This window comes from Heliangelus exortis, chromosome 16, assembly GCF_036169615.1.
Source record: "Heliangelus exortis chromosome 16, bHelExo1.hap1, whole genome shotgun sequence".
Classification (NCBI taxonomy): domain Eukaryota; kingdom Metazoa; phylum Chordata; class Aves; order Apodiformes; family Trochilidae; genus Heliangelus; species Heliangelus exortis.
The window spans coordinates 11,095,213-11,121,417 of record NC_092437.1 but is presented as its reverse complement, the minus strand read 5'-3'; the positions used below and the strand labels follow the sequence as shown (position 1 = coordinate 11,121,417).

Here is a 26,205-nt window from a genome sequence, read left to right as displayed (position 1 = left end):
AATACTTTCCATTAATAACTCTTGCAGATGCATGCTGCATGAGTCAGTCAATAGTAAAGGTTAGGATGAATGTGTGCAGGATGGGAATGCCAGCCCATCTCCTTGGTGGATATTTATTATTTAAAAGATTAAAAAAAAGAGGAATGGGGTGTCTTTTAAAAGAAATGCATTCTGTTAATTTAGTTACTGCCAGATCAAGTCAGCTCAGTTCAAAAAAGCAACAGAACTAAGCTTTGCCAGTTCATGTGCTGGTGGAAGAAGCCTGTCCTGTGGTAGGGGGAGAAGGAGCCAGAAAGTGACAATCCTGTTTCACAGCATCAAGGCCTGGAAAGACACTTCTGTTCTGCATGGTGCTGGGAACAAAACTTTCCAAAAGCTTTCACAGAAACAGAATGGGTTCATTCCCACAGACATCCTGCACCTCTCCAGCCTGCTCTCCCCCAGCACAGCCCCTCCCTGGGGGTGCCAGGCAGGGATCCCCACTCACTGGCTTCTTCATCTGACACCCACACCCCATTTCCTTTCACTTAACCAACACATGGCTCAAGACCTCTTGCCAAATCAAGCCCCTTCTCTGCTGCCATCCCTCTCACCACCAGCAAATCCAGGGTAGGCACCCAGCTTGGTCACTGGGTTGGGTGACACGGGATGCAGCGAGCTCAGCTGCTTCAACTTCCAACTCTATCGATTCCTTCCAGCCAGGAGCAGTAAAACATGTTTTTGTCAGTAAACTGCACTCCTGTGACTCAGACATTGACACACAGGGTGCAGTTACCGTGTGTACAGTAACACGGTGCCATTTTTAGGTTTCTAACCATAACCACACTTGCAAAAACTGCATTAGATCAGCAGCCAGTTTCCCGGACACCCGCTCCTTGTTTCTGACTTCAGGAATTCAGATTATTTGTCTCGTACCAAATAAAGTTGCTCAGGAGATAAAACAGTAAGAAGGAAAAACAGAGGGGCCTAACAATTTGTTTTAATCTGTTCTGGCTTGAACAGATAATGCTTATAAAGGAAGGAACAAAAAAGATGCAAGTAGAAACACAAAAATTAATTTTTACTATTTATTTGGCTTTTAAACTTAATGTCATGCTTAGTAGCACATAACTCATACTTAATTTATAGAAATTTGGCCAATCTTCATCAGCTACATTTGTTTTTGTTAAGACAGCCTGTGAATAACAGCACAGACAAGGCAGGAAGGTGTTTGAGCTCAGCCCTGTGTAGTCACTGCAGTTTGTGTCAGATGCCTTAGTTTAAGATTTTTTTCCATAAAAAGCAGATTTGGTGCAGAGTAAAGAAGGCCTGCACACTTTTTCCTTTTTTTCTTTTTTTCTTTAAAAACAAAAAAACAAAAAAACCAAACAAAAAAACCCCAAAAAAACCCCAGGTATTTCTAGCAATATGAAGAAACTTGAGAGACTCACACAATCACACAGGATGTTTTGGGATTAGAGGAGATCCTGATCAAAGATACCTGTCCTGGCAGAGGGAAGGCAGATAAACATCATGAGTTAGAGAAAGATGACAAGTACAGGAAGAGGGGATCCGGGACATATCAGATAACTCTGACCTAGGTTCCAAAACAAGGAAAAGGAGCCCTTTACAGGTGTATTTATTATTTTGTCTACACTCCTTTCTTTCCCATGCTCTTTCAGAGGGAATCATTTCAGTACCATAGGCAACACCTGCTCCCAGCTGCTCCCAGGGAATTACACAGGGAGTGCCTCTGGGGTTGAGAATCTCAGAAAAAGTGTGGACTTCAAGTCCAAAAGGTCACAGCTGGTCTTGTGGTTTTAGGGCAGCTGCACCACAGAGTTCTGCTGCCTCGAGTACACTACCAGACATCGAAGGACAAAGCAATGAGGCTTGGCACAAGTGCTGGGGGGATGTCCAGTGTCTGGGAGAGCTGCCCTGGCACGCAGGAACTGAAGCCTTTCCAGTGTCCACTCATTCGTCCACTGTTGTGGCCAGCTGGTGCAGCACTACCACATCCCAATCCTACCCTGCATGGCAGAAATGAGTTTAATCCACCCTGAAAGCAAAATTGGGTTGGAAAGATGTTCAGCATATTTTATTCTTTAGGTTTTAGTCATTCTTTTAATGAATATTCACTGGTTTGGTGGTGGTGTGTGGCTTTTGTTTTCTTTTTCTGTTTTTCCTTTTAATTAAAAGCAAATACAATAGTAAAAATGACCCCAAAATGAATCAACTATTACTGTTCAGATTAGTTCAAGTGTTGAGCTCTGAAGAGCCCTCTCCTATCAATTGCTCTAAGATGTGCTACTGACCTGGCTCCTTTTGATCCATGATCAGGGCAGGGTTGCATCCAGTTATCCAGGATACAACAGAGCCTGAAAAAAAGAAAGAACTGTGAAAATTAAAGCACTCAGTCACATTGCTGACCTACAGTGGACACCTGGAAGTCCCTTGGGTGGCTTTCCTCTCCTTGGGACCTCCTTCTCCAATGCACAAGGCTTAGGATTGCTCTGGTTCCCTTGGTTGCCTCCCTGCAGGCTGGCAGCTCCAGGAGGGGGGGGCTGGCTGGCTCTGTTTGCTTTCTGGGAAGTCAGGCTTGGTCAAGTGGAATGAGTCTTGTGTTCATTTTAAGAAAGTTTATATTTGTCTCTGGTAGGGCTGGGGAGGAGGTAAATGGTAGGAAGAGGAGGGAAGGGTTAGAGATCTTGTGGGGCTGCCCCCACAATACCACAAGTGGCCCCATTACCAAGGCAGCAAGAAGATGAAGCAAAGCACCAAAATCAAACATGCCTGTTGTTTTTTGTTTCTTTGGGTTTTTTTCCCCTCAAAGCTCAGAGATGACTCTAAATCTAAATCCATCTCTTACTCCTTAGATGACCTTGTGGCCCACAAAAAAATGTAAACTAAATCCCCTACTTTTCAAAATCTTCCTCTAAACTATGGAGAAACCTTTTCTTTGTAGTGCAACCTGACTCATCCTGCAGCAATGATCCCTATTTGCTGTCCACATCCTGAGGGGCTCAGAATGTCATCAGCCACTGCTGCCCTGCAAGAGAAAGTATGGGGCAGGTTTTTTCCAGCACTTATTGGAGCCACTCTGCTGGCACAAGGCACTGAAGTGGAAATGGAGAAAGGAGCTGAACCAGCCTGGACTTTCACCCCAGCTTGTCACAGTAACTAAAGCAGTTCTCATCTTTTTGGGCTGTATCCTACCAGTGGGATAATGAAAGAAGTTGATACAGAGCAGTTGCTTGAATTTTTTACAGGGCAGGAGGCACATTATTCCCTCCCCAGTAACTGCATGGAGGCAGTGTAAGCAATCCTGCCTTGGCTGCTTGCAGTGGGAGCAGTAAATGGAGATGCTCTGTCCAGACTTTGCGTTCCCCCATGCGGTGTAAACCAAAACCAGTTCCTGCAATTCTGTGCAATAATATAGAAACCATGCTGGCTACTTCTCCCATCTGTCTCCTGTGGGTATAGACTCCTGGCCTCTGAGGAAACCAAGAATGCCATCCTTCTACATCCATAATCACAGGGATTTATAAAATAGACTGTTGCTTTTAGGTGCCTTGAAGTGAAATGGGAAAATAAATAAATAAACTACATGGGCATTGCCACTGGAAAAAAAAAATCTAAATCAACCAACCACATTTACTGCTCTGCATCCATGGCTAGGCTTGCTACATAAACCACCCCTGTCATCTCTTCAGTCTTTTTTCAATAATTCTTAGGGGCATCCATCTTCCTTAACACAGTGTCCCCGATTTCAAAAGCCAGACATAAATTAATTCCGGGAATCCTACAGTCGGGAGACATTAAAACCCATTTAGAGGTTTCTGTGGAAGCCTCTCTCCATGCTTATTTCTGTCAGCTCAGACTCACTGTGTGTACCATGCTGGAGCCAGCCCAGAGGAGCAGGGGGTTACAGGGCTGGGGCAGACTGCAGGGACATGCTGGGCTGGGCTTGTGCAATAACCCAGGGGTTTGTTTTCTGTGGTAGGGTATCAATAGTGTGTAGGTGGGAGGAGAAGACTGGGCAGAGTACTGTTCCAGAGAACTAAATTAAATATTTCTTTTATTTTCTTTTTAACTCCTTCATTTTCAGTTATGGCATTAAATCTCATAGGTTTCATTTCCAGAGACCAGCTGCCTTCAAGATTTCCTCTACAGCTCTCTCAGACTAGGAAAAAAAGGACTGAAAAAAAGGAAGGGGGGACATGAGCCACAGTACTCAGCAGAAATGTGTCTAAAACATCTCCTGGAATCTGAACAAAGAAGGAGGCTTTGTACAAGTTTAGGGGTTTAATTTTCCCCTCTGGGTTAGGTGTTAAGTAGCATCTCTCCTTCCAACATGTAACCATTTATATTGCTAAGTATCCCACTCCTTCTGTGTCCTAATGGCTGCTTTAAGATGTGCAAAGAGCTGAGGATGAGGACAGGGAACTTCCCCTGACTCACCTGGCCCACAGGGTCCATGGGTCACGCATCATCTGCAGTGTGGTCACCCAGTTGTACCCTTGGCTGCTGGCACAGAGCATCACAGCACATTTTCTTCTCTCCAGCTCATAAAAAGAGTGCATTTTGTCAATAACCCCACCTATTTTTATATTAATTTTGTGAAGATTTTTTTTTTCCGGGTATTGTCGAACCTTGCTTCAGACAATCCACAAGTAAAATAAACATTTCCTGAAGATACATTTCCTTCCTTTGTGCTTCAGAAGAGGAAGAACACCTTGTCCTAAGCGGATGTGCTGAAAGGTTTGGGTTGTTCCAGGGAATTGACCATAATTTGGAGCTAAGATCACACCTTACTTTATGACCTACCTGGTATTTTTAAGAGCAAAGATACAGCAAACTGTATCTCCACAGTGAGGACTGGAGCAGTCCATATCCAACATCTGCCTCCAAATTCCCTGCACGTGTATCCTGTTCTGCCCAAATGCACACCCACATCTACAGCTGAAGTTAGGTAATATCTCCCACCTCCAGCAAAGGCCAAACCAAGAACTCAACCCTGCTTCCTCCCCTGGTTGTTGGGGTCTGTTTCATCCAGCCACTAGTGCTATAACTCTATCTGTTTCTTTGCCTTTGAGGACCTCAAGCTGAAGCTGAAACGTTCAGCTGGATCTCAGGGAAAATAACTGGTGACAAGGAGATAAGAATATGAGATACTGTACTGCAGCTGACAAGGTGCTGGGAGAAAGAAGGAACAGAACCTTTATCAGTTCTTTGAGGAAGCCCAACCTCAGAGAGACAGAGAAAAAATTGGAGAAAGAGCAGTTATGTTCTAGAGGGGCTTGATCTTACCATCCCTTCAGGACCCCATAACTCACTCAGGATTTCTGCATTGCACGAGTCTGCAAAGTGAGCTTGCAAAGCCAGGGTGAGGTGCTGCTATTTTCAGAATGGACAGCACCAGAAAAGCCATTATCTCACGGATAAAGACTGACAAAAGAGTATTATTCAGAACTTCTTGAATGCTAGGATTCAGGAAGTTCATTTAGTCATTTTTAAATCTCTATTAATAAAGTTTTCCTCTGTGTTGGTCAAAGGACAAGATTTGTTCTTGCCTGGTATCCAGACCAGGACCTTGCCTTTGGCAAGTCTGCTTCATGGGCTATGCTTCAGTTTCCAAACTATACCATGAGAACAAAGAGAGGTATCTATCTCTTTTGTTACACGCCTGGGGCTAAATGCTTTTTGGCCATAACAGACATGAGCTACTATTAGAAAATGGCCTTACACATAATGTCTATAAACACTTTGGGAGGCAGGCTCAGAAGCAGCATTTCAGGGAACAGAAACTAAATGCAAAGGAAGAGAAACTAAATTCCTTGAAAGATCTATAAGAAAAAAATACAACAGACACATTAATTATTTAGCAAAACTCAGATGTCCATTAATGGCTACTTAGACAGCGTTTTGGCAGGATATCCTATCTACTGTATCACTACTGTATCCCTAGAACTGCACATTTTGCTTCAGTACCTTCATGAGCCATTTCTCTTGCTCCTGACAATGAGGGGGAGGCTCTGCAACTCCCCAGTCTCTCTTACCATACCCGTTCCCAAAGCCAGGACCCAAACTGCCTTCCATGGGCTGCTGAACAGTAAAATGAAGTCGTCAACCCTGTGGAGAAAGGAGCTATGACAGATTTATTTTTTTTTCCCAACTGTAATTGGTGAAGCCTTGTTTTACTAACACACAGGATCAGATCTTCACCTCCATCAGAAAGTAAAGCTTTGTTATGTGACCAAGATCAGACTCTGGCCAATAAAAACAGAAAGCTTGGAGACATCCCATTCAGTGCTCTTGGGTGCCGCCTGCAGGCTTTGAAGCTGCAGCTTAATTAATAATAAGTACTGCAAAACAAATTTGAACATAGTGAAATTAGTTCCACTTTTTATTCTACAAATGACTAAAATTCCTTGAGAAACCAAGGAGTGGAAATATGAACAGTCTTTGATTCTGTTCTGAGTAAAAAGAAGCTGAGATGTGTGGGGTTTTCTAACAATGAATTTTCATGATGATTTAAATATAAAGGTAAAAATTAATCAAAAAGCCAGAAGGCCATAAACTCATGCAGATCAACCTGGGAGGAAACATGCACAGGAATTTTCCCAGATGTTGCTCAGTAACACAGCATTGTGCTTTGACGAGGCCTCACAGACTTTTAGCCACACAAATGCCTTTGAGAATCCTCATTCCAGCTCCAGTAGGTAGACCACATACAGAGATTTACAGAGTTGCTGCTATTTTTCCATTCATTTTGGTAATGCCTCATGCCTTGGTGTCCATGGACAAAGTCATCAAAGGAGTGATAACAGAGCAAGATGGCAACGTGTAACCTGGAACCATGGAAAACCCTCCTTGAAGCTACTTGCCCATGGGGAATGGCTCTCCTGGAGGTCTGACCTTATCTGTGCCTTTCCTTGCCTTCTGGTCTCTGACTTTTTCATGAGGCCCCAAAACTGTTTCCCAAAAGGCTCTGCATTTATTCTGGCAGCCATCCATATTTTGCTTCCTTGCAGTCCTCTGGGTCTGAGGCCACTGCTGTCATCCTTTCTGCTCCTGGTCCCACCACTTCCTCCCCATGGCCCTTACTTGAAGCACAACCCAACTTATAATGACCCAGTTAAAAAAACACAGGTTATTTGTTTACGGAGCACATTACACACTTGAAGACAGTCAAAAACAGCTTAGAAGGGATGTGGGGACCTCCTGGGTTAAGTAAAAGCCATTTCTGATAGGCAGCTCCCTAGGGCAGCCTGAGCCTTGCTGCAGATCTGGGATTTGCCCTGTGCATCTGTGGGATGGAGAACGGTGGTGGGAGAGCAACCAAGACCTTTGCAGCAGAGTATGATCCATTTTCAGTTCTGAAGGAGGTGATCAGTGGATGGTAAAACAGAAGGGAGAAAGAGTTAAAACAATTCAAACCATATCAAAATTATCTTACCTTTTCTGAGGACCTCAGACCCGATGCTGGATCCCAGCTGTATTGACCTGTGACACCGATGGTCATTAAAATTTAGCTTTTAAAATCCTTTCTATTTTCTTCATAGAAAAAGAAGGCAGCCTCACCCCACCTTGGGAAATGCATACTCATTTCTATAAAGAAACTCAACAATAGCAGACATCTTTTCATAATAATTCCAAAATGTTTTTCATGGTTTTGCCAACTTGATTAAGTAGAATCATAATAAAGTCTGAAAGTCTCTGACTGTGTTTTTAAATTATTTCTCTCATCTAACTATGGAAGGAAAAAATGAAAAGAACAAAAAAAAGGAATGAGAGAAAAAAATCATGCAGAACTACAAACCTGAGTCTGCAAAAAGACTGTTTTCATTTGCAATCTTCTCACTCTAAAAAAAAAAAAAAAAAAAATTAAAACAATAAAAAAGTGAAGCCTTTTACCACTGTAAGAATTTTTCACAGAAATTGCTGTATTGTCCACAAGACCATATACAACTTTAAAAAAATAGTACTTCAAGAATACATTTTAACCATCGCTCATAAAATATAGTCTCTTCTCCTTTTCAATGCTTTCCCTCATATGTCAAGTCTCTACCAGAAGTTCAAGGCCCTTTTTATTGAAAAAGCAAGAAAGGAACAAGACAGAAGCGTGAGTGAGAGCTGGGGGGGGGGGTGGGATGCAGAAAGGAGGAGGCAGGAACAGTCCTGACACAGCAGAATTGGGAACCGTTCAGTGTCTTGAAAATCTCCAGTGGGAGCCCCAGAAATCCATCCATGTCCCAAAGAACTGGTCCCTTGAGGTCTGCACAGCCCCAAGCATCTCTTCAGAAGGGAGCCAGGGGCAGGGGGGAGGTGCTGCAGAGCTCAGCACCCCAAACCTGTGGGAAGCAAACCCAGCACCCAGCAAACCCAGCACCCAGCTGAACATGGCCAGGGCTGGGGAGGGGACAGCAGAATACATGGGTTGCCACAGGGAGGAGGAGGGCAAAGAGGGGAAGAGATGACTGTCTGGCTATTGTCAATTTGCTTTGAAATTTTAATAGGGGCTTGAGTGATATTTTTCAGGCTTTTAGAGCCTCTCTCTCTAAAGCTGGCTGTTTCTTCCCTCTCTCCCCAGCCAAACCTTTCTAAAATATTACAGCTCCTTCTCTTAGCAGATTTTAATTCTGAAAGAGGAAGCACTGTATCTAAAAGGGATGTAGGGAAAGCCTTGTGATTGTTTTTATTGTCTTACAGATAACCTGAAACCCGAGTGTTAGCATCCATGTGAGAATGTATGGGAGTGAAGCACAAGGATTAAATGTTTATCTTTATGGAGTGTTTTTTCATCCATAGGATGAAAAACCAGCCTCCTCCACACACCTGTAACACCAATCTCACTGGAGAACAGTGAGCACACAGGGAGTAAAGGATAGCCAAGGCAGCAAGGAAACAAACTCCAAGGAACCCAGCAACATCAAGAGCAGTGAATTGTATTTTTGTCTATTTTCCCCAATACACAAGGATTTAGGAAATAAAAGCTGTCTGCTGCTGTTACCCTGAACAATTCAATGATAGTCAGTACAAAGGAAAAATAAGGCACAGAAGAGGCACAACAACCACTTCTGAAATGCAGGCATTGACTGAGTGGAGCCCAGAAGGCAGTCAGACAGCATTTATACAACAAATTTTGGGAAATGAAGGGTGCTGGATTCTATGTGAAGCTAAAGGCTTTTTTTGTTTTGAACACAAAGCTGGTTAGAAACAGGAGTAGCAAAATAAATACAACAGCAATGAGAAGGAAGACAAAACCATAGTGTGCTTGCCAACGATCTAAAAAAAAAAAAAAAAAAAAAGTAATTGACATTTAAAGCAAAACTAGGAAGTATTTGCTTGCTTACGTACATGACTTATTTGTGATTACTTCCATGCTACATCCTTGCTGGGTATGAGAAAAGCCCAGCAAAGTGAACAGTCAAGCACAGACTCATTGGAGCCACTCTCTCTGCTCTTACACAGCATCCCTCATCCTTCACCACACACCATCCTCTGCTGCTCCACCAGTTCCAAGCCCTGTTGCTGTATCAGCAGAGCATCATTCCTGAACTGTGAAGCTCAGATCCCTCAAAAAAGGGGCTAGCCCAGGTGCAGTGCCATGGTGTAGACCAAAGGGCACCTCAACTTTAGCTGGTCTGCATCAAAACCAGCTCAGCCCACCAGCAGGGCAGACCATCCAGGTGCACCCATCCAGCCAGACACACCTGTAGATTCAAAGGTGGCATCTTCCCGGGCTGCCCTTAAAGGCCACCTTGCTTTCCAAAGGGGTTTCTGACCACAGCTCTGGCAGAATGGAACATGGTCTGAGCCTGAGTTCAGCCTCCAGCCTTCTGCAGACTCCAGCTATAGTCAGTCTCTCTCTGAGCAGCCTCCTTTAATGTCAGTGGTAAATCTCCATTTTGCCTCAGCTTGTTATGGATTTGGTCAGGCCTGGCACTGCTTCTTTTGAAGTCAGCAGGGAAAATCTAGTGAGGGAGAGGGTAAAATCTATTTCCCAGTCTCTAACTTCTTTTAAAAGCCAGATTACCCTTGTGCAATGCAACCTGACATCCCCTGCTCTGATCAGCCCCATTGCTTGAGCCACTTGGTTTTATCCTCTGGAGTTTGTATCCTGGAGTCCCAGCAGCAGCAGCAGCATAAAACAGCTGCCAACATCATGGGAATATCTGCCTTGGAATCTCAACTACTGTGTGAAGCTGCTGCTCTCCAGTTTGAGATTTGTGTTTGCAAAGGAAATCTGTCCAACAACAACATCGAGAGAGGAAAAAAAAGAGGAAAAAAGCCTTTATATAACAGAATTAACAGAGCTGTTGCAATAGTAACATAAAGTTAACAGGCAACTTTTCCTCCTCTTTCGCTACTCCCACCCCAACCTCCTCCTCTAAGAGCAGTTTCATTTGTTTTTGTTTCCAAGCTTCTTTTACTGGCCACTCACACAGCCCTGCTCCTTTTGTCTAATTTGGATCTTGAACGTCCATGCAACCAACTCTTGCTGTAACTGTAAATCTTTTTATGGCCCTTCTGCCTCTGAACTGTAAAAGAAATGCCACTGGAAGCTGCCTAAATGGGTCGTAAATCCACTTAGTGAACTGAATGAGGAAAAAAAGTTTTTAAGGGAAAGAAGGAAAAAAAAGACAAACCAAGGTGGCTGGAGGGACACAGGGGAAAAAAAAAAAAACCCAAAACCAAAACAAGCCAAGAATGTATTTGCTAAATGGAAGCAAAATAACAGGAGTCAAAGGGAAAATATGAATGCTTGGGGGGGAAGGATGAAATAATGCATCTAGGTGGTAAAAATAAGCTGCTTCTGAAGAACTGCTCAGTTCATTAATGCTCAGCCATTTACAGGAGGATGTTGGTTGCCCTCCACTCTTGCTGGCATCAAGTAGGACCTGGTAGCACCAGGAGAGTCCAGGACACTGCTAGCAGCTAATAGACTCTTTTCCCACTATCTAGGTCTAATTTTAGCTATTTTGCACTGCCTGACTCACAGGTTTACACATAGCTTTGTGTTTCAGTTTATTTATCTATAAATGGAAGATAAAGGTATTCCCCTTATTTGTAAAATGAGAGTTGCTTAAATGCCACCAGGGAAGGGGCAGAACTGATTCTTGTGGCAGTCAATAGCAACAGTTTAATTTGTTTCTGTCAAAGCAGAGCTAGCCCAAAACGGGACACCTTTGTCTCTGTAATTTATTACATTTATCACCATGGTATCTGAGCTCTAAGAGTATTATCCAAATTCCACTGAATTCACTCAGTGTCTTTCCACTGCTTTCAATAAGTTTTGGATTTGACCCCAAAGTCACAAAAAAAACCTGAGGAATATGTCAAGAGAATGTAAGTGGGTGTGAGTTGAAATCGAGGAGTTTGGCGACTGGAGTGTGCAGAACAGGAGCTATTTAAAGACCAAGTTTGCTACTGAGTGCTCCCTTTTAATAGGGTTATATAAATACATTCCTGTCTCAATCTATGTGGAAAAACAGGCAGTGAGGTGAGACTCTATTGCTTTATTTCTTATGGGAAATATTGTGCATAGCTAAAACCACCTCTTCCCCTTTCCTCACCCCCCACCCACAGGCCCTGGAAGCCTCCAGCAGCTGTGTACAGTGTGAAGAGGCACATCCGGGAGCACCACCAGAGCTAAAAGTTCACAGCCCTGCCTTGAGAATGAAGCCTCTGTTTTCATTGCCTTCTCACTTCACCCTCAACATTTGATCTGACTTTTGGCTCTCAGCATGTCAGAATGGGAGGAGAGACTGGCTATGCCTTTATTATTATGGTTATTTATTATTATTATTATTTTATTGCTCTGCTCCCTTGCAAGGGGAAAAACAACAAAATAAATGTTCTTGCTTGGCTCTCTACAAAGGCCAAATGATTTTCAGTGCAACTCCCTTGGGCCAGATGTGTCCCCTGCAGAAAAGTCACAACCAGAGTGGGCACCAACTGGCATCTCCATTACCATTCTCAGGAAAAAGATGCCAGTGGCCAAAGAGGATTGAGGGGTGAAGCCCTCTATTTTTTCACCAGCACTATTTGTGCTGTGCACTGACCAACAGTTTGGGTCAGAAGATGCTCATATTATCCCTTAAAAGAATTCTAATAAAACAATGGGAATCTTTGACTGAAAAGTGGGGTCTGCACCTGGATAATAATTATGTTTCAAAGGAAATCCATCTGGTATTTTATAGTTTATCATCTCCATGAATTTTGTGCACAAGAGTCACACAAGAGCTGGAATATTTTATACCAGGAGGCTTCCAAAAAGCTGTTTACACTATGTTAGGTCAATAAGTTGCACACATTTTTGCAATACTACCTCAATTACTGGTAACGATTGGAATACACAGGTTTTTTTAGAACCTTCCTAAAAACACTGGCACGAATCCTTGGAGCAGACAAACTCCTGCAAATTCCACAAAATTCTGTGAAGCTCATAGTAGTTCAATGACTACAGCTGACAGCAAGTGAATCTCATTTTTGCCATCCAGAGAGCCAGAACAATCTTCTTACACTGAGGATCAAATCTGGTGTCCATCTACATGCTACAGAGCAGGACAAAAATGTCCCAGGGTGCAGGACAGCCTGACAATGAGGGGACCTCTGGCCAAGTGAGAACCAGCTCCGAGACAAAGACTGTGTCCATATATTTATAACACTATTTTTTATTAAAAAAGCACTTTTTAAAAGGAAAACTACAGAAAGTCTATCAGATTTGGGTACCAGCCTTTAAAGACCGTGGGAACCCAACAGTGGTCTTAAAATAAAATCACATCCAGCCAGAGCAACTTGATTCCAAGAGAACCTCTCCTTCATTGCCAATTCTAAAGATTTTATTAATTCTAGTGAATGTATCACAGCTCTCAAGATGACTGATGCTTTCGTTACAGCCTTGGCCTCAGCTATTAAGTGATTGTTATGAATCTCAGCTTTCATTTTTTAAAGTTTTAGCTGTCACTATTCAAAGAAACAATCAAAAATCAACTAGAGAAACTTAGAAGTAAAAAAGAGGGGGAAAAAAGTAAGGTAAAACCTACAGAAATCCAGACGACTATTTTAAAAGTACTATTTTAGTAATTGTTTTTTATCTATCTTGAATATTTAGTGATCAAGTTTGATGGATGGAGTAGATGTTACTGGCTGGCTGACAGCAGCAAAGTTACCTTGATTGAAATCCTTGTACCAGCATTTGGCTATCAGCTACATATGCTTCAAATTTGTGCAGCCTCTAGTACAGAACTAGGAAAGAGTCACAGATTTAATTTACTTTTCACTTCTGATGCTCCTGCATATTGTGGGGGATATGAATTTGGCAAGAAGTTTGCATTTATTATCACATATAAATTTACCAGAAATGTTTGGTCTTGCTGTTAAAGCTCAGATCTAGAAGACAGGAATATGACAGAAGCTGAGTGTCATTTTTAAAAGCAAGCTTAGAAACCATGTATTTCTGTTGAACTACTTCACAAGTAAACCAACTGCACCCAGAAAGTTGAGAAAGGAGAAACAAAACATATCCTACTTTTTTTTTTTTTTAATTATTCCATTATTTCAAAGATTTGGAAAACCTTACTTATGATTATTCTAAATACTTGAAATTGGAAATACTGCTGTTAACTGCTCATCATTGTTTTCCACAGCATCATCCAGGCCCAAGGACAGATTTGTCTCCCTAATTTAAGACAGTAGATTTATTGAAATAACTTGCAGAGTCACAGTTTAACAGCTTGGATCCAATAGCAGCTGTTGGCACTTGCTCTACTCCCCACTCCTTCTGCGTGATCATCACTGCAGGCATTGAAACACCAAGCACCCCAGGGTGCTGGGATTTGGGGAGAATTCAGCCATGAAATTTTGCTCTGAACCACCATCATGACTCTGGCTGACACAGATAAGCTCAGGTCCCTTCAGAGAATTCCCAGCTGGGGATCTGGACTTGGACCTCTTCAGAATTCCCCAGCTGGGAGCTGGAGGAAGCAGCAGTGCAAAGCCACAAACTGGCAACAAATGTGTAATTAATGTAACAGACCCAGAGCATCCCAACATCCCACTGCTACGGACTCACCTTAGGACAGCTCGGGTGTATGTGGAGCAAACTGTGGTGCAGAGGTAGCAGCTCAGGAACTCAGACCAATACAGGGTGCAGACTCTTTCTTGGACTCCTACAACTGGTGAGGTGGCTTCACTCCAGATCATTTGGGGAAGTCACTGCTGGTTGGCACAGCCTGGTGGGGAAACAGCCTGGTGGTAACATCACGCTGGAGAAAACAAAATTGCAAGAGAGGTTGAAATTATTTCAATTTCTGACGTTTTCAAAACAGTATTCAGAAGCATTACAGTTCAGAAAAGCCCTTTTGTTCTTTCTTAAAGCAGGTGTAGAAAACAAGAGATGGGGGAGGAAATTTGTGCCTCTGAATAGCTTTTTCATTTCTCTTTGTTTTGCTTTACTCCTCTTGCCAATCTTTAGGATGACTTATTTTGGGGTCAGTCTCAACCTTCTTGCTTGTGTCAGTTTATTTTGGATCAGATTCCTAAATTCACCTCCTCAAACAACTACTGACATCCACGCACAACCTACTCATTCTATTAAAGAGAAAAACCCTCATCTCAGCTAGAGGAGAACTCGCTGTTGACAAACTCCTTCTCCTCTGAACCATAACCTTTGACTCGTCCTGTGGGGGGGAAGGGAGAAATGCAATCAGGTGCAGAATGCCAATACATCCCTCTGGGGTGACAGACATCCAATTTCCAAGCAACCATTAAAAGGTCCATAGGGAATTTCACATTTAATATGAAGCAACAAGAAACAGGAAAACCCAACAGGGAACTCACGCTGCGTCTTACTTCAGCCTGGGAGCCTGGGCCAGTGGCTGAGCCTTTCCAGGTGCTTTCTTCTGTTCTGAGGGTGAGCTGTTGGGATGTTCAGCACACTTGGGGTGCTCTTACATTTTGTTATTATTATTTTAAGTAAGAAACTAACTGCTTGGTCCATTTGAGGAGGGTACGGTTTTGAGACAGATGTGGAAATAATCTCAAAACACAAGGGTCAGGCAGTGGAACATTTCCAAGATCGTATGAAACATTATGCAAGTGAATGGAAAACATTTGTGTTTCCATCTCATATTCCACAGCAAACTTGGATTTCCCAAGCTTACTTTCATATCCACAATATAACTGAAGACTGATTGTGTTTTCTTCCCTATTTTTTTCTGCAGATGAAAAAAAAAAAAAAAAAAAAAAAAAAAAAAAAAAAAAGTTAAAATCTACAGTCTCCACTTCTGGCATCAGCTCAGCAGCCAGGAAAGCAGCGTGCAATGTCAGAAACACTGCTGGACCATGGGGAACTGCTGCAGCCCATGGACCTCTGGAAATGAAGATGAAATGAGGCTCAGTTGTGTGCAGCACATTGATAAGATGTTGGCCCCCATTTCACCATGACCCAATAGGTTTAAATTGCTTCATTTCTCAGCCGGCCAAGAGCAAATGGGTGGTAGATGTGATATGACCGTTCACTGGAAATCACTCTTGATTGATTTAGCTTCTCCTCCTCAGTAGTGTATGGGCTCAGTATATGGCTTAGGCACATATATTACATAGAAAACACCTTTCACAGCTGTGTATAGTGTATATATATGTTGTCACCCAATCAGAGAAGAAGCTTTTATGAAGTATTAGCTCTAAGCGTACACGGAATAAAAATGATCCTTTTTAGCTGCTCAACAAAAATAGTCACATTTCAAAATAATAATTTCGAGTTATAATGGAGCCAAGTAGTTCTGAGGATTTTTTTTCTAGTTAAACAAGAAACAAACAGAAAATGTTGCTGTTCTATAAAACAAGTGAATTTTTGGAGTTTTTTGTTTGTTTCTTGGAAACTAATGAGAGCTGTGAAATTCAAAAAAGTTTCCATTTCTCATTAACAAGATTTCAACAATTTGGGTTTTGCTTTTGCCTCTCAAAAGAAGATAAAAAGATGTGTGGTTTTCATTTTAACATGTTTACTGAAATTTCTACTTGCACTGCTACATTGTTATTTCTAGGGGACAAGTAACAAGATACTGGAGCATTATTCATAAGACTCATTTAGGTGATTTATATACTTTCTTGTGATTAGAACAAGAACCTCATTTTGGGCTGTCACACTCTCAGTTTCTACCCACAGGCAGATGTAGCACTGAGAACAGTCACTCGAACCTCAATTAAAGACAACAGAGATTAAAAAAAGCAACCAAAGCTTCAAGACAAGGGGATGTTCCTGTCACCTGTGAACAAAACAACAGCAGGGTCCTGACACCAGACTGCATTTCCCAAAGGACTGACAGATACACCACAGCAAGAACTGGTCAAGAACCAGGGTCTCATCTCCAGGCAGGCTGGAAAGCACAGAACAGCCAAGCTTTGGATAACAGAGGAAAGCTGCCAGAAGGAAAGAGAGGAAGGAATTTTGCAGGCCTATGCTTGACATTCATAAAGATGAGGTTTTTGATCAGATAAATATGGACAAACATGCAAGGTGAGATTTTTAGACTCATTACCAGAGTATCCATGTTTTTAGGACACCCATAGTCCAACTAGCTCTAAGTAATATATCTCAAAGATTTTTGGTTTTCCATCCTTAAACTCAAAACTTCAAAGCTACCCCAAGTGGGAAGATTTCTTTTTCTCCTTAAGCAAGACAGCTCCCACTGAAGGCAATGGAGATTATTTTTTTCCCTTCCCAGGTTCAGGATAGGCTTACAAGATTTAGATCTGTTTTAATTTTATAATGTTCCTCCAGTTCTGAAAACTGCTGTGCTTGTCTGGTTACTGGATGGTAAACTGTGTTTAACTGCTGCCTGCAGAAACCTGGCAGCAAGTTATTGTCACAACAAACAGCTGATAATTAATAGTTATTAGCAAAGTTCCACTGTTCCTATCAGTTTCGTGAAAGAAGGGAAATTTATATATTTTAACAGTAACATATTACTTCTTCAATATCATACAAACCCCCAAAGCATAAAAACCATCCTCCTGCTCCACAGCCAGAAATCCCTACCAGTCTTGCAGGACCCCCATTAACTCTTCCCCAGTTTCCCCAGCCAAAGCTCTGCACTCAGCAGAGCACACCTGCCATAAATCTCAAAGCATTCCCACCTTTCAGCAAAAACTGGGAACATTACAGCTGGGGGATGATGTATGGGGATGTCACCAACTCCCTCTTCACACTCACATACCCCTCTCCTCTCTTGCAAACATTTTTTATGGGCTGCAGTGACTCAGCCCTTAAACATCTCCCAGCCATCAGGTTGGGTGACAGGAGGCCAGAGGTGGCTTTTGCTCTTGGTTGGCAGAGAGTGGTCAGCAGGTGATGTTTATGGGAGGGTGGAGGAGGGAGCTGGGGGTAATTAATGGGACCATTGATTGGGTTATGGCTCTCTGATTTCAATTAACCTCTGAACTCTACAGTGACAAGACCTCATGGTTACCAGCTAACCACAGCAAAACCCAGTTGTTCTAACTGGTTAATCCAAGACCTTGAAGAGTGTAAGTTGGAATTTGATGATGGTCTCTTTTCAGACCACTTAATTCTCACTGGAAAAAAAAGGAAAAATTTCAGACTTCCTTAATACCATTATTGTGTTGGAACTGAGGTCTGGTTATTGTATTGGAGCTGGGGTCTGATTCTGTCCCCATTTGAAATCAGTGGCAGAATTAATTAATAAAGTCTCTTTTAAGAGATATATTAATATCATTAAGGACACAGGCCTTCAAAGCCTGCAAAACAGATTAGTGTATACTGACAGATACATTAAAAAAATCTTAGTTCAAGAGAGACTGAGAAAAGTAAAGAGCTGACATCAGAGAATAAACTGATCCAGCTATGTTACAAATAAAGTTTTCCATGATTTACTCATGTCTTTTAAAGAGAACACTTTTTAGTTTTAAAATCAGCACAGAATTTTAGAGGTTCAACGTAAGAGGTTCTTTTAAAATCCTGTAAGAACTACAAAGATTTCAAGTTTGCAAGATAACTGGAAATTAAATTTTATCAAAAGAATGCTTTTTTTTTTTTAACAAAAACATCTTTTGAATTCTTCCACCTTTTTAATTCAGAAACTAGGGGCAGAGAAACCCTGGTGGTGTTGGCCTTTATCACCAACACAATTCTGTTTCTTAAAATGTTGACCACCTCTGTTTAGTGGACACAGATTTAATTCTGCTCTCATTTATAGAGCAGCAATGGTTAAAGAGGGTTAAGTGGTCTAAAAGAATTTGTTCCTACTTTTTCAGCAGCTAAAAATGAGAGCCAAATCTGAATTTATAGCAGGCTGTGCATTTTCATGTAGCTGCAGTTTCAGCACCAGGTATGAGAGACACTGAAGCATGTTGAAGCAAAACCAAAGGCTATGGTGTAAAAAAGATTATAAATATCAGAAAATGTCACCAGACTCGTAACATTTTAAACAGATGCACTATCCTATAAGCAGTTTCAAGACAAGTTAAAGACAAAATCAGTGTTGATGAAAGGGATTGTAAGTCTCTAGTTACAAATGCATTAATAAAAATATCAGTTTAAAAAGAAAAAATATGAAAAGAGATTAAAAAAATCAGTAAACGACATAGTGAAAAGTGTAAACTATTGTCAATCACTTCTAGAACAGTCATGCAGTTCTTCATAGTTTAAATAGTACAATTAGTAAAATAATTGCAAGCCTGCAAATTCTTTATACATAGCAGTAAATAAACATATCTATTGAGTAACTTCTTGTAATGTAAACATCACAATCTAGCCTAATGCTATTAAGTGTTTTTATTACAATGGATATTTACAGCATTTGCAGTAAATAAGAGCAAAAAAATCAAAGCTTCTTTAAAGCATAATATCCCACTTTGCAATCTTTGAGAAATTTCAGTGGATGCATTTAAGAAATTCCTTTCAGCCACTTGAAGATTACATTACAGCTGACTGCAGGAATGCCCTTCCATTTCTTACACATTACTACCCCTACCTAATAAAGCCTAATGTCCCAATGACAGAAGCATCTGGCTCTTCTCCACTAATCAATAATATTCCACAAAAGTCCCTTCTTTCAGCAGCAGCATAAATTAACAGATATATGCAAATAGACTTGCTAATGTTAATTGCCAGGGCTGATTGGTGATTAATTTTTTGATTATGATCAATCATTCTGCAGGAATCTTAATAAGACATTCAAGGCAATCTGCAAATTGATAATAATTAGGGATCCCAACTGGTAACACATCCACAGCCAACAATAAAGCATCCTCACAACTGAGCATCTTTCCATTTAAGTTCCCCCATTTGAAGAAGAAAAAAGGGAAAGACCAAACCCTCCAGAGCCTGCTGGGACCATGTCATCACATTCATCAAGAAGGTGCCTTCTGGCCAATTTAATAGTAAGATGTCTTATGGTATCCTGTAACACAAGCAGTCACTTTCTCTGGTGACATGTCCTCACATGGCATGGAAACATTATATATGATATGGGAACACTCCTTGGAAACATTATCCCAACTCTCAGCCTTCCAGCCCAACAAAATAAGTGAATCACAGAAGCACAGGATCCTGATGAAACCAAGCTCCACCAAGCCAAGGGACATCTCTTGGAGAAATCCTGCCAGACCTGCAGGGAACAGGGTCAGTGCCATAATACAATAAGAATCTCAGGCTGTGCAAATTTTGAAAGGGCCAAAAGGTTTGTGCAATGTCTTTTTTCCTAGTGTGGACCAGGCAAAAGCACTAAATTTCTAGCAATAAGACAGAAAAAAAAATGAATAAGCTTGTGACTCTTCTTTTGTGTGCTTTATGGTGAAAGCTCAGATGCTGCTGTGTAAATACAGGGGCACAAAATGTACCATCAGTTACAATATTTGCTTTAAAAACTAATTATCTTGAAAACTTTAATAACCTCATGAAACAATTTAAACCCAAATGCTATTGGCTGTGGAATAACCAGAAAGCACAAGTAACTGGAAGAGGAGACGAAGCTTGTCAAACAAACCCTACAAACAGAACCCTGATCCCTGGGGTTTGTTCCCTTGCATCCAGCAGAGCTCTCTGCTGGCAGACCCCAGCCCAGCATTTCCTGCCCCTCCTCAAGCCCTGAGCCCTGCCCAGCAAGTTTTCCCCTCTGCTCTGCCTTCAAAACACACAGACACCTGCTAAGAAGAGCTAAATAGTCACCACTTGCTGTCACAAACAAGTGACAGGTGGGACGTGAGGAATCAAGAGGAAATTAGGAGCACATCATGTGTCAGTACTGGTCTGTCATGTTCAACTGATGTCCCACCTATTGAAATTCCTCTCTTCACACCTTAATTCTGATTTGCACAAAATATTCCTTTTTACATGTTAAGAATTGTGTAAAGCAGTTTGAATATAAATGAAAAAAACAAAAAAAAAACTCCCTGAGGTCTACAATTCTTTCAGTTCTTTCAGGGATGCCAAATGGACCATTTTATGATGAGGTCCAAGGTATTTGCTCTTTTATTTGAAGAGCTTGCAGTCAGTACTCTGTAAGTAGCTCAGCTTTTGTTTTTATAAAAAGGACAGAGTAGGGTTGGCTCTTACTTTTATGTTAAATTTTACTGAAGAGAAGTTTCAGTACAATGTTATTCTGCCCAGGAAATATCTTCCTCATGAACATGTCAGCTTTTCAACAATAAACTCAAATGTGTTTTTTACAAAAAGTCCAGCTTTGAGTGCAAGTTTTTAAACAAACTGGAAAATATTTTCTTTTTCTTCCCACATTTTCAGTAAGACAAAAAAGCCCTAGCAGACCAAAACCCTGATGGAGTGCATGCTTGCTTTCCTAACTATACAATAAATAAAATGCTTTACAGCAAAACACATGCACACATGAGGTTTTTAACTACAAAATGTCTTTTAATTAGGCATTTTTTAAAACCTAGCTCTATCCTTTGCTTAATCTCATTACATTTCAGCCAGTTTCAAGAATTTTAAATGTTTATAGAAGAATTTAGTGGCCACAGCATGCAGAGAGGCACAAGGAGTAAACATGAATATATAGTAAATATATTTACCTTAGACAAAAAACAAGTCAATTCTTTTCTTGGAGTGGCAAGTGAGGAAAAACTCCCCTGTTGTCAAGGGAGTAATCCTACTGTTTAATTGATGTCTTTGACAAACATATTAGTCCCATGCTTTTAAAGTGAACAATCCTTAAATATATAGTTTAAAAATTTTGCCTATTTCCTTAAACCAAATAAATTAACAAATGTTTGAGTTATCTTTGCAGCTGAGATTCCTCACTCCTACCTTTATAAATCTCACTCAGGAAAACCGAAATGCTAACATGTTTCTTGGATTTGGTCTGTCATTCCTCTCCAGCTCCTCACACTTTTACAATTCACAAGGTCATGGGTACAAAATGTGCTTGTTAACTCACACAAGAATAAAGCTGTCAGATGGGCTGAGGCCTCCTTGTGTACCAGTTTAGTGAAATATGATTATCCAAGCTGTAAAATGGATAAACCTATTAAATTAATAAATCTGCTGCCCTGTAGCCTACCACTGATGTCATTGCCTTACCTACATGGCATCCCCTTCTTAAATTAACACTTGATAAAAGAATAAATCTTTGAAAGACATACACTAAAGCTTTGCATTGAAGAGTTATCTTTTGTGTGACAAACTGAAAGTATTTTTTACTGCACTGGATGCAAGTGAAAGAAAATTAATTCCAGGAAAAGAAAAAAAAGAAAGAAATCTTAGAAAAATGTTATTAGCCAGCTAACACTGTGGGCTGCTTCTTATCTGGTACACAACTAATCACTTCCCTGTTTCTTTTTTTTTTATTCTAACATGTGAGTGGATTTTAGTGCTCATGAAAGTGAAGGATAATTAGCAGGGTAGTGGATAAAGTGGAAGGGCACTGCCTTATCAAAGACAGATTGGGTCAGCAACACACGGGCAAAAGAAATCATGATTCAGTTCTTTCAGTTGCTTTGATTTATTACTCTAAAGGTCCAACAATGAAGTTTCACATCAGGGAAGGGAGAAGGGGAAAAGAGTTTCCAAGGCTTCGTCCTACTTGACTTCTTAGAAAGCCTTTGGCATACTGTGCTTGCTAGAGTACAATATTGCTGCTCCTTATTATTATTAATAAACCATTAGACAGACACCTTCACAGAAAGAAAAATGCTGTTTGCAAGGCACTGACCAAATATATGGTAAGACAAAGTCTCTGCCCTATGAGATTTTGCATTCTAGAATATAAAAATAAATAAATAAAAATTGAAGGGAAATGAGCACAGAGACACGAACAGAGCTGTTTTAAGATCACATGGCAAACAACCAGCAAAAATATGAAACAGAAAACAGATTCCCTAGATCCACATTAGTACCCACAGATAAACTTCTACTTCAGTAACGCTAAAAAATGAAACAAAAATAAAATCCCAGCTCATCCAAAGACATCCAACAACGTGCCCAAAGCTCAAAAGTAAATTTGTAAAAGGAAACAGGAAATGAAAACTAAAGAGGGCTGACATGATTACGGGGTGTTAATAAGAAAAGACATAAGCCAGGGGCCTTGATGTACAACTAGACAACAAGAGGTTACGTTTGGAGTCAGGGCTATGCTAATTTGCAAACTTGGGTCCATTTCATTAAGTGAGCTGAGAGACAGCCTGTCTCAGTCCAGCAGAGAGGGATCTCATTATCCATGTAGGGAGCAAGAGATAAGAATCTTTTAATAATTGCTGGGAATTTTTTTTATGATGATATGGAATGCCAATTTATACCTCTCCACTCAATGTGGATAAAAACCAGCCTCCTTCACAGCTCAAACCAGCCCCCCCAGCCCAGCCCCCTTCTTGGCTGTGGCCATTAGGACTGGGAGGGAAAGCAGAGACTAATATGCTTGCCCAGGAGACCAATACTGCAAAACTCCATTAAATGTGCTTCATAGTGGAAACATGTTTGTTTACAGTGGATGAAAAACTTTGCCAATCCTTTTTACTTAATTATTAATAGGCACAGCTGTAGGATTTAGGGCCCAATCCAAACCCCAGCACAGCCAATAGTCAAAGCTCCTATTGACAGCTTTTGGATCAAGCCCTTCACACATTTATTGTTACAGAAAGGTTCTGAATTGACACCTTTGGAAAAAAACTAAAGAACTTATGCTGCTTTGGCACAAGTATCTTTCACTTTCCCCCTCTTGTCCCTCTCCCTCCAAAACACATCCACTGCATGCACGAGAGAGGAGTTTTCTTGAAGCCAGAGGTTTGTCCATTTATTTCCTTCACTACAATAAATATCCCACCTACTTCAGGCTAAGCACACACTTGTGACAGGGACAAGTTTAGTTTATAAGGGACTAATTTAAAGACCTGAATCGTTCATATGTCTGTACATAACACAGTTGTGGCTACTTCTAGAAGTATTGGCATGAAAAAGCAGGGGTAAAGTTAGACAAGGTCTCCTGATCATGTTTTATTGCAAAACATTGACTAGAGGCTGAGATACAGACACAATTAAAAAGAATTAAACTTTTAACAGTAAAGGTTTCCCTCTGCCCAAACTTATGCTGCAAGGAAAGGAAGAAACAAAATGATTTCCACAGCCAAATCTGCTCATTGGCTTGAAGTCACTGAGTTGAACTGTACAGTAGTGTTGGAAAACACTGTCCAGGGAACTCTGAAGCTGTGCTTATCTCTAAAGCTGGCTGCAGGATTTGTTTTTATGCATTGGGTCAATCTAAGGACTATGTATAACTTATCTATTTCCTCAGCAGGAACAAAATTATAAGGGCTCTCTTCAGCTGACCTTGCCTCTTTTCCCAGTTTCTAGTTGTTCATGAACAATCTTTAACTTTCTGTATGCATATTTTCTATTTGAAATAAGTTGGCCAAAATTATCCTTTGCAAAAGGCATTTCCAGTCATCAGTGTGCAGGCAATATTGGAGGAAGGAGGACTGACAAAATGGAAGCTGCCTTTTCGGGATAAAAAGCCCATGTTCTGACTCCTTAATTAGCTGGGAACAGCTGGAGAAGCAGCTATATGGACACAGATGCTTTCCCCAGGGTTACAGAAGTGCCTCCTGTGAGCATTTTCTGGTATTTACATTTAAAGGAAAAACTTTGCCTCCACAGATATTCCCACCTGTATATCCATTCATGGGAGCAATTCTGGAAAGCAAAGTCTATGTGTCCCCTGGCAGCAGAGCAAGGGTACAGTGACATTTGCCATGATAAAGACACAGCCTAAAACTGGAATTCAGGGTACAGCTCCTGGAGCTGGAATAGGAAGGAGAGAAGGAAAGGCAGACTGAGAATGCTCACAAGGATGAGGCTGGTGGAGAGAAATATAAAAGACTGGAAAGTAAGAGAAGCTGGGGGCAGGAGCTGCTCAGAAAGTCCTCTGAGTGACAGCCCTGGACAAACACTGAAAATGCTGTCACGTCAGGAGCTTTGGGCTCCCTGCATCCCTGCAATTTCTGTATTGCATCACATATTATCCCAGAGAGCTGTGGGATGATGTACAACAGCCTTCAGTTTTAAAAGTTTCCCTGTCTCCCAGTCCTCCTAGCTAAGGATATTCCAAGCTTTTCTTCCTAATCAAAGACCTCATAACGTTAAAACATATGGTGATCTTTTCAACTGGATAAATGATGCCCACTAGGGGCTTCTACAAGACCACTACATTTACTTTGGTTTTTGAATTAAATTGTCAAAATTCAACCTCGGTGTTTAAAGATGAAAATATAAAATTCAAAATTTGACACTCATAAATTTCATGCTGGTTGCTCTGCTCTCTTCTTCTCTCTCCTGTCCACTGGTTCCTGTTGTCAACTTAGGAAACAAACATCCAAGCTACCTTGGTCTGACTTTATTTGCAGTGTACCCAGATAAAAGTCCAGCTGTAATATAATTAGAATTTAGAAGGGTAATAGGCTCCAGATGTTTTAAAACTTATTTTCTCTTAAAAGGAGACCTTTCTGCTTATTTCTCATAATTACAATATGAATTTAAGGTACTGTAAAATTAATAGAATACTGACTCTAGAGACTGAAGTCTCTTACACAGGCAGACAGCCAGCCTGGCCCTGCCAGTGCCCTCCAGCTGTGACCTAACCCCACACATGATAACAACTGCTTTACCTCTAGGCAAACTCATTTATTGACCCTTTAAAATGGATGTTAAAAGACCAATTGAAGCTAATAATGTGTAATGCTTTTTGTGAGCTGGATCCTTGACCATATAGAACAGATTTTAAATCACCCAACTCATTACATGCCACAGAAGAGCTGTGGAAAAATCACCCACTACTTGTGTTGTCAGCTATATATGTATCTATCTCTGCATATTTATATCTATATATTTTTTTATAAACAGATATTTACAAGCTAGAAAGGGAAATATGGTAATGTCACCTTTAGCCTCTGAGGGGGACAGCTTGATTTCATGTTTTAGTAAGCATGACCAGTAAAATCAGCCTTCGTTGTCCCCTTTTCTTTCAAGGTACCAAGACCCAGGGTGCACCTGGACAGGACTTTTAGCTTGGTGCTGGTGTCCGAATAGGTCAGGACAGAGCAGCCCATAGTCTGGAGACCTCAAAGCCCCCTCACCCATGGCTTTGAGGTTATTCAAACAATTTGAGAGCTGTTATATTTTCATGTTCTCACTCCAGTTGTTAATTTGGCAATGAGAGTGCAGAGAGGCTGGGCCAGAAAAGGCACAGTCATGGCCCAGTGTCTATCAGGGAGGATTTCTGCCCTCTGGCTTGCCTATGTTGTGCTTCCAGATCCACTTAGGAGTAAATCTGCTGTTTTCTCTGCCCTGGTTTTACAAACAGGTGTGGTCACAGCTGGAAGGCAGTGACTGTGTACTATGAGAACAAGAAAGAGACAGAAAAGGAGACTCCCATTAGTGGCTGAAGACTGAGATGTTACCACCAGCCACAAAGCTGAGAGATGTACAGGTAAAACAGACCTCTGTACACATGCATATTTGCTCAAGTGTAGGTTATGATATGATCACAGCCAATTAAATAATTTTTGCTAAGATGTTTTTAAAAATCAAGTTGCTAGCTATTCATCAGACTGTCAGTAAACACATCTCTCACATACACCACCTTCAACTTCTGCTCATGTTACATTACCCATACACACTCCTTATAGTAATTAACATCACCTTTATCAGTTCCCAGCTTGTCAAAACATCTGCAGATAAACAAAAATATT

The 26,205-nt window shown here is 41.1% G+C and overlaps 2 long non-coding RNA genes across 5 annotated transcripts in view; both read right to left on the bottom strand.

The window, feature by feature from the left end:
* Positions 1-4,899, bottom strand: part of LOC139803506 (uncharacterized) — a 49,399-nt gene extending 44,500 nt beyond the window's left edge. For 3 of the 4 annotated variants that reach the window (XR_011729027.1, XR_011729028.1, XR_011729030.1), the window contains exons 1-2: positions 4,441-4,899; positions 2,295-2,357 (exon numbers count right to left, since the gene is read on the bottom strand). This is a non-coding gene — a long non-coding RNA (uncharacterized lncRNA). Of the gene's footprint in view, positions 1-1,430; positions 1,470-2,294; positions 2,358-4,440 lie in introns of those variants that run through there. The other variant, XR_011729029.1, reaches the window with a different exon arrangement.
* Positions 4,900-5,624: 725 nt separating this feature from the next.
* The window catches only part of LOC139803557 (uncharacterized), a 62,276-nt gene continuing 41,695 nt past the window's right edge, over positions 5,625-26,205 (bottom strand). Inside the window, exons 3-5 of the long non-coding RNA XR_011729051.1 lie at positions 14,060-14,252; positions 7,802-7,844; positions 5,625-7,485 (exon numbers count right to left, since the gene is read on the bottom strand). This is a non-coding gene — a long non-coding RNA (uncharacterized lncRNA). The remainder of the gene's footprint in view (positions 7,486-7,801; positions 7,845-14,059; positions 14,253-26,205) is intronic.